At 44.1% G+C, this 10,820-nt stretch overlaps 1 pseudogene; it reads left to right on the top strand.

Annotated features, from left to right (window-relative positions):
- Nucleotides 1–7,022: 7,022 nt before the first annotated feature.
- LOC133890274 (homeobox-DDT domain protein RLT2-like) lies at nt 7,023–7,879 on the top strand (annotated as a pseudogene).
- The last annotated feature ends 2,941 nt before the right edge of the window (nt 7,880–10,820 follow it).

Below are 10,820 nucleotides of genomic sequence, written 5' to 3'. Positions count from 1 at the left end.
CACTGACTTTTGTAATTTGTGGTTCCACTTTCAACTTATGTAATTTCTAGTTATCTCAATGTACACTTATGATTTATGTACATTATTATTTGAACTTGAGTGATCTCGATGTGTTACGTAATGTTGATATGGTGGATGTACTGCTATGGTATGTTTAATATGTTACCTAGTATCGATGTGGTCGATATGGTGCATATATATGTTTCCTGGTGTTATATATTTATAGGAGAAGATGGCTGCCAAATCTTGACTTTGCTTCAGGATATAGCCAGGAAACAGGTAAAATCCCTTCGGGGGATGAACTCATTAGTGAAGGGTGAAAACCTCATGCGTCACTAAATAGGTCATCAGTGACAGGTTGTAACCACACACTGTCACTAGGACATGGTTATCAATGACAGGTGCATTTACCACCTGTCACTAATGATCGAGTCCCAATAACTGGTGGAAATTGACCTGTCCCTGATGACCGAATCATTAGTGATGGGTGGTAAATGCACCTATCATTAATGAACACAAACATAAAACAAAGAACTATAACTTAAGACAAGAAGAACAAAGATCTAAGTAAGGAAGAACAAAGCACTAGATGATGAAAAGAAAAGAGTGCTCTTCATACCAGAGTGAATAAAGTAAGGAAGAACAAAGAATTCTACCCTCACTAGTGTCAATGAACTTTGCGCTCACTAGCGGCATGATAATTAAATAGACGTCGTAGTTGTGCCAATTGAAGTTACCAATCGATAGTGATAGACTAACACCTCGATTCCCATGCTCGATGCAATGATATTGTTGTTGGTTGGAGTTAACAACCAGCACTGATAGACTAATACATCGATTCACACGCTCCCTATCACCGCCAGTTAGATTTATCAACCGATAGTGATGGCCATCAATGCTAGTTGGTAACTCCAACTAGCACTAATAGCTTACCTTTCTCCTTTGTACCTCACCATGCCCTTTTGTCTTTTGCACTATTATTAAAACTATGTGATACACCTTCATCTTCCACTAACAGCTATTACAACTACTTGCCCTCCTCGGGATCCACATTCCATTGGCCACCATAATTCCTAGTTAGCAACACCATCATTATCATGTCCTCTCCTCCTCCACTGCCGCCATCTCCGGCCACTCTTCAGTCGCAACCACCGTCAGCTCTGGATAATGACCCTATTTTCTTCTCCTTAGATGACAAGTACTCCTCCTCCTTGCACGATAAGGATTGGAGGTACTTCATGGAGGGTAGTCCGATGGCATGAAGGACAACGCGTCCTCCTCCGAGGAAGAGGAGGACTAGGAGGAAGCATCTGGTTTTGAGGATTCCTGCTACCCGAAGAGGAGGAGGAGGAGCCACAATCATCATCATCAAACTAATGATGGTTCGCCAGTGAAGAAGCATAAGCTAGCATAGAATTAGACTAACTATAGCTTAGGCTTAGTCAATCTTTTGTAATCCGTATGTTAGTTTTTATATAATCCGAACTTCTTTTGTAATCAGGATCGATACTATATATATTTTGTAATAAATCATGATCTTATTTCTTAGTGTAATCATATACTTCTTAGTGTTTTGTTTTGCGTATGCAATCCGGATGTTGGTTTTTTATGTAATCTAGACTTCTTTTATAATTAGGAGCTTTTGGTAATCCGTACTTGCAATCCAAACTTAGTGTCTTATTTTGCACATTTAGCTCATGTCATCAATTGTTAGAGATAAAGTGTATCCCTGCCGGTTTAAGCCACAAGCCGACAGTGATGTACCACTGCCGACCGTGGTATATCACTTCCAGTTCCAATGAACTCATTTTTCCCACTGTTGGCACTAGCAATACTGGTACTAATAGGCGGTCGCTAATTGGGATTTCCGTAGTAGTGATGGCTACAAGTTGCCTAAGAAAAGTGTGCGGATGGCTGTGGCAGATGGCAATTGTCATGCTCTAGCTTGCCTTTTCTCCAAGATCCTAGGTTGACAAAGTTTCATAACCCTTAAGATGAGGGAGGGCATGGAGGAAATTTGCCAAATTTAAGATTACTTTGAGCGTGACAAGAAGCTGTGGCATTTAATTTGTTATATATAGTCAATTACTGAACCCTTATGATAAGGGCATTGAAAAAACAGTGCTGCCGACATTGGTGCACTCTACGTTATGCTACTTGACAAGAACACGATAACGGAGACTAGAATGCTAGTTGGAGGAAATCAGGAAACTGGCAGGAAAGTTATAAAATATAATAAAAAGTAGAAAATCCAACAGGTTATATAAGTTTTTAAAACAAAATAAGGGAAAAACAAAAAAAGCGGCCGTATGGAGATGGAACTTGGCCCTAGTCATTACTGGGCCGCTCACGGCACGAGTTTTGGTACAAAATATTTTGGATTGAGCCAACACAGCACAAACATAAGGGTTGTGTGGTTCCTAGGACCTTGGCACGGTAGGTGTGTTGGCACGGCACAATAGTTTGGACCGTGCACGTGCCGACACGGTACGAAAATAGTACGACACGATCTGTATGACTATTTTTCCCGTGCTTAGCCTCTAATCTCTCTGATACAAAATGTGAGCCACTAAAAGAGATGTGTGGGTATGAGAGGCATAAGTGTGAGATGGTAAGAAATAAACATATAAGTATTATTATGTGACATAAAATATGTATGAGTATGAGAAACAAAAGTGTGAGATAATAAGTGATAAATATATAAGTATTATCAAATAATATAGAGTAGAGCCGTAACTAGACTGGTACGACATGACTACAGCACGACGTGCTAAGAACCATATTTGAGCTTTTCTGTAGTTAACTCGTACTGACACATTACAGTACAATAGGCTAATCATATCCAGCGAGGATGACATAATATAACACGAACCACGATAGGACCGGACTGTTCTAAGTCTCAGCACTAAGCAGAGGTCGCCGGCGCAGCAGCACAACGGGCAGAACGCGGCGACATGCCGGTAATTCCCATGGCGGCGGATAGCAAACAAACCAATGTTCAGAAAAAGTGCTTGTTATGCTAGCTAGCTCCTACCTGCCCGCCTAGATGCCACGATATCTGACTTTGTACAGAAAAACTGCTTTTTTTTCCCCCACAAACTTTGCCCTGCAACTCTTGCTGTCACTTTCCATGTGACAAATCTATTACTAGATAGATTCGCCATGTCCTAATCCTAACAGAATGCAATCAATTAATTAGGTGATTTGGTTTGGTCCTAGCAGTTGCTGATTAAGAATCCTAACTTGGGCTCGAGGACAAGATCAAAGGAGGCTAGCAACAGTGATGCACACATGTGACTAGGATTATATTGGTGACTCAGGAACATATATCGAGTATATAATATATCTGAACTGTTATTTGCAAGATCCTTGTTGAAACCAGGAGCCAAATGACAGGGGAAACGACAGAGCGCAAGATCAGATCAGAGATTCTCCCTGCAACTAGCTAGCTGGGTTCTCGTCGACCGACAGCGATGCGTGTGTGTGATTCCGATGCATGCATGGTTCGGCCGGCGTGATTGCAACCTTTTCAGGGTTCCCTGCGTCCAAGGGCACCGAGAAACTTGATCTATATCGGGTACATGCTGCAGCTGCTGCCTAGTTTCCACACTCTTTTCTTATCAAGAGTAGTACATTCATGACTCACATACTCGACACACACCATACTCGTGTTATCTCACATTCGCACATATGCATGCGCATCTCCTACGCACCTTACAAATTTAGTGGAGTAACAGAAGGCCCACATAATGAACGCACGTACGTGCACCAGTATCGAGTCAGACTCTAAATACAAGAGGTAAGGCACCAAATCATTGTGTAACGCATATTAGTGGAATTGCTAAAAACATGTATATTATCTTTCCTGTTTCCTCCTTATTCCTTCTTCGTCTTCGACATTACGGATTAATTGACTATTGATCAGTAAGTGAATTTGATGTTTGATCTGTATAAGTCGGCAACATGGTCAATCGATGACCTTCCTTCGCATCATAGAATTCTGAGCCTAAACTTGAAGTTTCCGGTGTCTAATCTTTACTATATAAAACACGAGTTTGTTCCTATATTATCTTCTCTCATCCCATCGGAAAAAAACACTTGAAAAACAGTGTCTCCAATCCCAAACTACTATCTAATAAAAAACTGAAAAAAATCAAGCCTCCTCTCTCCCTAACACAACGCCTCCGCCAAAAACCGCCCTAAAAATCCATGTCCTATGCGGGATTATTATGGGTGTCACACCACCGCCTGGGCGGGATTCGTGCCCTTCCAAAATGCTAGATCTGGCGCTGCCTCACCAGACATCACCTCGCTCAACGACGTCTTTGGCCCGGTCGACGGCAGCCACCGTGCTTCATCAGCGCCATGTGATGGTCACTGTCGCCCCCCTCGACAGTGTCTCTGGCCCTGTCGCCATCCTACCACGATGCTTTGTTCCCTCTCAGGCCCCGCGATGGCCGCTGGGAAGATCCATCGTCGTCCTCCTCCCATGAATCCCACGCTGGGTCCTGCCTCAGGGTGGGATCTGCGGCGGTGCAATGTCCCACCGCCGGACGGCGTAATTCAGCATGCTGACATCCTCTCCGCTGTCAAATCCAACGGTACTAGCTGCACCCCCTCCTTTCCTCGAGCCTTTCTTCTAACTGTGTCGGGTTTTCTGATTTGATTGGTTGTGATTGGTGTAGACATGGTGATACTGTATGAGTTGCTGGCGGCAGACGGCGTGCTAGAGATGGACACGGTGCTGCTCGTGGAGGAGGAGATCCGGAAGCTCGACGAGAAGTGGTAGATCTCGCCGCTTGTGATATTTTCCACTTTGTCTACTTATGATGTTCATGTTTTCCGAAACTGCTAATGGTGTTTACTTTTTTGGAATTGTGTAGATGATGTGCAGTTTAACAGATGTCAGGGTTGTTAATGATTTTGAATTTTCACCTTGAGTGGTCCAGTGGCGCACTATCAATGCCCTAGATGGCGCAACAATCATATTCTTCTTCGAAGCGATCTGGGGGCACCTTGAGTGATCCAATTCTGGTTGAAGAAGCACATATGTAGGATTTGCATGGCGCTGTCCGTGATTTCCCCCCTTATAATTCGTGTGGTTGAATGCTCGATTTTTGGTCGTAGACTCTTAATTACTACGTCTTAACATCTTGCTCTTGGTGTAATGTTCTAAGGGCTAGCCTAGATCTCACTGGAGGACAGAGTATCCAATTTAGTAGTTACTAGTTAAGTGTCTGTGTGTTGTAACAAAAATAAAAATTGCATAAGATAACATCAAGCGTATGAAAAAACTATTGCTAAACAAACGAATGATGGAATGTGACATTTGAGTGATCAAGATAGAGAAATAGATAGAGGATGAGGTGATTACTGCAAGTTTAGCTCTGGTTCGCGTGAGAGAGAATAGGCGTGTATTGGCGCCACCGCCGAGGATGATGGAGGCCGCCGTGTCCCGATTGACATCCCTCTGCGCCACCGCCACCTGGGCGCCTGCGTCCACCGGCTCCACCTAGCACAAATACCAACCAAAACCATGATCCACCCACCCCAGCTACCAATTGTGCAACCATAAAAACAGTATAGTGCTCTAATGTTGCAAGTTGACCATAAAAAATAAAAAAGTTTATAAACAGTAGTCATGCAATGAGAGAAAATTGTGACACGAAGATATATCTTTGTTGTAAGTTATTTTACTAATACCTAGTAACATGATAGCAATCCCATTCGGTGCCTTTTCCAATTCTAGTAATAGACAAATGTCATAAAATAGATGTGTCAAGAAAGGAAAACTAAGCAGCCATGTTATTTCACACATCTATGAGGCTATCTTTGCATCAAGCTAACTTTATGTTTATAGAATTCTATAAAAGCCAAACCAATGGCAGTGAACCATAAGTTACTCAACAATTGGATCGCAAAGTGAAAATGGCAGTGAACCTTAGTAATCTAAATTTAGTAATATTACCTTGCAATGTACTTGTTGCCCCTACTGCTTCGTGACTTGTCTTTGTCCTTCCCTTTGCATCGCCACATATCCATAATATACCATATCACTTTTTTTATGTAGATGTGGAGATCAAAGAAGGTAGAAACAACCGACATAAATGCAATCTAAAAAGAAAATAGCAGGCAAAGTAGGAAGTTGCAATGAAATGAAATGAATCCACACAGGGAGTGAACAAAGTAATTGGCCTAGAACATAAATGTTGGACGCCTGGACATGTTACTGTCTACTAAACACAAAAAGGCCTTCACGTTTCCTCTTCCAGATCTTATCTAAAAAAAATGGTTTCCCTCAATAGACCCTTTGATGTACAATTTTTATTCAATCACTCATCTTTAATAACAATATTAGTTTACTGCTCATCTCTACTACTTAAAAAATACGTAGTGGTTCCCGTACCAGACAGGACGTCCTACCTCCTAGTCCTGTCCCAACTGAAGCAACTTGGGCTATGGCCTTTTTGGCCCCTGACGATCGATCAGCAGCCACCGCAAGCACGTATCCCACCCATCTCCCCTGTTGGCTCCTGCGCCCTCACCCACCCACCCAACCCTACCATCCATTCATCCACTCTATACCCTCCGCCATCAAGGCACCAGCACCCACGCCTCTCGCCTCCCCTCCCTCTCCCGTTCATGATGGCGGTCACGTGCTTCGTCGTGGCTACCGCCCCACCCTCCTCTCGCCATCGCCGGGTCACCCTCCTCTCCTCCTGCGGCCGTCCCAAAGCAGCCCTACCGATCTGGTACAACCTGCTTTAGCTCCGCAGCAGTCGTCTGCCATGACAACGGCAATTGCGGCAGTCCCCAAGGCTGCGGTGGCATGCCGAAGGCAGCTGTTCTCCATTGAACTGCAGCCCGAAGAAACCACCATCGTGTCATGGTAGAAGCTCATAAAGGAGGATGGGCAGACAGTACGAGGAGAAGGTGAGAAAGTTGGGGAGTTTCATTTATGTGCATTGCTTTGTGCTCGCGGAGGTGTTTGGATCTAGGTTTCGAGGCGTCTGATCGCTACCATGGACACCAGCGGTGATAGGGACAGTGTGAGGAACGCGGCACTGGAGATTGTTGCCCCCGCCTTCGCGGTCGCGGCGGCCCCAATCTCTACGTCCGGGGAAGGTGTAGGGGCCTCGAGGTCTGGGGGGAAGCCGGTGAAGCGGATGATGAAGAGCCCCTACCACCTGGAGGTTCTTGAGTAGACATATGCTGCTTCATGGATTTTGATAGACTTCAGTATTTTTGTTTTTGAATTTTTTTTTTGGTTTTTTGATCAAGTGTTTCAGGGAGGTTTTGGATTTGGTGTAGCAGAGCAATACCCATCGGAGGCTATGCGGGCAGAGCTATCAACGAAGATAGGGTTGTCGGACAGGCAGCTGCAAATGTGGTTCTGCCACCGCTCTCAAGGAACGGAAGCCACCATCGAAGCAGCAATGGCGAGATGAAGAGGGCTGCACTGGCACCAGTAATGGCACCACTACCGGTGCTGCAGCTATCAGCGATACCACTGGCAAGCAGTGACCATATGGTTGGCGTGGCTGGGCCGTATGATGAGGTGCTGCACCTGACTCACTCACGAAGGGCTGCCGGGCGGTCCTCTGCCGGGCGGTCCTCAGTAGTGCTCAGGATTTCCATGTTTGATACTGGGAGGAGGTATTATGAGCCACCACTAGTTATACTGCCGCCTCCCGTGGCACCGATGTAGCTCACACAATCTGAGCTCCATGTGATGAATTCTGTGGAGTCACAACTTGGGGAACCATTGAGGGAGGGTTGTCCAGTGCTTGGCATTGAGTTTCATCTGCCTCCTCCTGGTGCCTTTGGTCCATCAATTGGCAGGTATGTTGAAATTCAAAGTCCATGTGCTTTATGCTGAGGTTTAAGCCAATCAATGCTCGGGGTTTCCTGTTAGTTGAAGTGTTAAACTGAGACTTCTCTGATGTCTGGGTTGAATTCTTGTAATGTGATTTTGCAATCTTCTTTTTGGAATATACTACTGGAAAACCTAATAATATTTGTTCTTTTTTCTAATAGTAAAATCTTATAATTGAGTTTACTCAGCCTTTTGATATTCCTATAAATATATAGAGGCAGTAAATATATAGAGGCAGTAAATATATAGAGGAACTGGTGTTCTTAGTTACCACCACTATCAAGCTATATTTGGATTAGTTGGTCCAAGCCATGTGAGAAACAAAACAGATACATTGGAGCATAGTTATCTTTGAATCGGTTGATTCATTTTGTTGGATAGAATAAATACGGCGTGTAATATTTGATAACCATTGCAATGCATGTGCACATCTCTCAAATTAAGCCTTCTTAGTTGCGACTAGATTATGGATACATGAATAGTCATGAAAGAAATATTGCGAGTGATATTTGAGAACCGTTGCAACATAAGAGCACTGATGATGAGTAGTATAAATCTATTGTATATAATACATATGCGAATCCCTGGGGTACGGAGCATACAGTCGTATTTAGGAGGGGAATCCCTGGATGTATGAAAGCCTTCCATAGGTGTCAAGATATTCTTAAAAAAAAGTCTATCCTTAAGTTTAAGATGGTAGAATCCTACTCGAAAAGGAGTCTAGATGCTATACGGCAACCCTACAGAGAAGGACAAGCCATCTAGATGCAATCAGAAGCCAATTCAGAACCACAATCGCGATCTACATCAACAACTCGCTAGACAACGTGCAAGAAGCCTTTGACTAGTTTTAGATCCCATTTAGGCTAGCCATAACCCCTCTTGTAGTCTATCTCGAAGATCGATACAAGAACATAGGATGGATGGTTATTATCCTCCCGGAGGCTCAAACCTATATAAAATCTCTATCTTTGGTGCTTGCTTTGGCAAGAGATAGTATCCCCTACTTTCATCATGTATTCATAAGATTGGGGGTTTACTAATCGTTGACACCTGGTGCCTTCAGTAGGGAGCATTGCCAACGATGCCAAATCGTTGCCATCTGCCTTGTCATCGATTCCACCTAAAACCATATAGAAATCCGGCTACTCGAACGAAGGGTTCTACAATAACTTTTCCCTCTTTCCTGACAAAGATCCAATGATCGATCAAGTGGATCTAGGCGACACCCTCCCTGAAGATGAGTCCAGTGATAATGTAAGTCATTTTATGGATGAGTGTGCCAGGACTTACGGTATTGAGCTTGACTCGCCCGATAACCAAGACGTTTGCGCGAGCAACGTGTGCCGCAAGTTGGGATCTTCGCTCATGGCTTCCGACAAATCAAATTCTCAATGAACTTCCCGAAGATATCCTCCAATGATAGGTCCATGATGGACATAGACTCCTCATCTAGCGGAGCATACCCCCGAGAAGTCTTCACCATCAGGGACGTAAATGGTACCCAATCCAACCAAGATGATGACTCAGTGGACCAAATACCCCCGTTTATCCGGTCAGGGGGGGGGGATAAGACTCAACCCCCGCCAATGACAATGCCTCATGTTCAAAACCCTACTGGGAACCCAGATCCTACTACCCCATACCACTAGCTAAGTGTCGGACACTACAAATCTAGAGTAGCTTAGAGGCTATTGGGTGTCCAAGACCTGCTCTGACAACCTCCCTTGGCGAATCTCACTAACCCTAAGAAAAACAAGTGGCTCAATGAAGTTGACAACGTCATCCGACAAGCATAGGCACAAGCCAAGTCCTCTCATCTAGCGGTAGCTGCCAATAGCTCCACTCAAGGGAAGGCCTGCACCAATGCTTCTCATGATGAAGAAAGATGTAACCCCTAGAATCAAACTCTCCAGGAAGACAACCAATCTCATTGTCACCCCAGGAGCTCACCGATTCAAAACCATCCAATCTCGAACCTACATGATATCATCGACGAGTGAAGATGCTCAAGGACCCCTCAAGACTAGTCAACCTCTCCTCAACTACTTAACCAAAGAACATCCAGGCATCATAGTCGTTCGAGCCGAGGTTGCAGTCGGTCTCCAAACCCTATGTGTGAGACGCATTTGGCCACTCAGGTGCCATCAACGGTTGCCAAGCCTTCACTCCAGAGCTCAAGAGGGTCTGTTGGTTGACCCAGTTCAATGGTACAACTAATCCCGTTGAATTCCTCCAGATATACAGCACTGCTATCCAAGCGACTGGTGGGGACGAAAAGGTTATGGCCAATTATGTCACCACCGCCCTTGAGGGTCCGACTAAGACTTGGTTGACCAACATAGAGCCGGGAACGATCGACTCTTCGAAGTAACTCCATGACTTGTTCCGGGAGAACTTCCAATTCATCTCGATAAGAAGAATAATCTTTTCTGGCTCTTCCAAATAGAAAAGGAGACCCTGCGTGAGTTCATCCGACGCTTCAGCAACACCCGAAACACTGTCCCTAAAGTAAATGATGCTAACATCATCCAGGCATTTACCATAGGGGTTAGGAGACAAAAGTGTGCTAAAGACGTCGCCATCCATGACCCACAAATGGCCCATGAGTCGATGGACATTGCCAACAAGATAGCCAATGTGGAGGAGGCCCTCCTGTGGTGGTGATATGTCCTAGAGACAATCATAGAGATGATTGCATCAAGTCTATGTTTATGTACTTTTGAATAATATGTTATTTGGTTCCTTAGATAATTATCATTTATATTTATTAGCAAGTATGTGATCTGTTTGTGAAGCCCTTTATTTTATTGTGATGTTATTCTAAATGACCCTTAGCCATATATCATTATCTGGGACAATAATGATTCATAGACTAGCATATGTATTGATTGATGATCATGTTTCACAGATCATAGATATAGAGATATCAAATCAATAATAT

Source organism: Phragmites australis, chromosome 14 (genome assembly GCF_958298935.1).
Source record: "Phragmites australis chromosome 14, lpPhrAust1.1, whole genome shotgun sequence".
Classification (NCBI taxonomy): domain Eukaryota; kingdom Viridiplantae; phylum Streptophyta; class Magnoliopsida; order Poales; family Poaceae; genus Phragmites; species Phragmites australis.
This window is presented reverse-complemented; position numbering and strand designations above follow the sequence as displayed.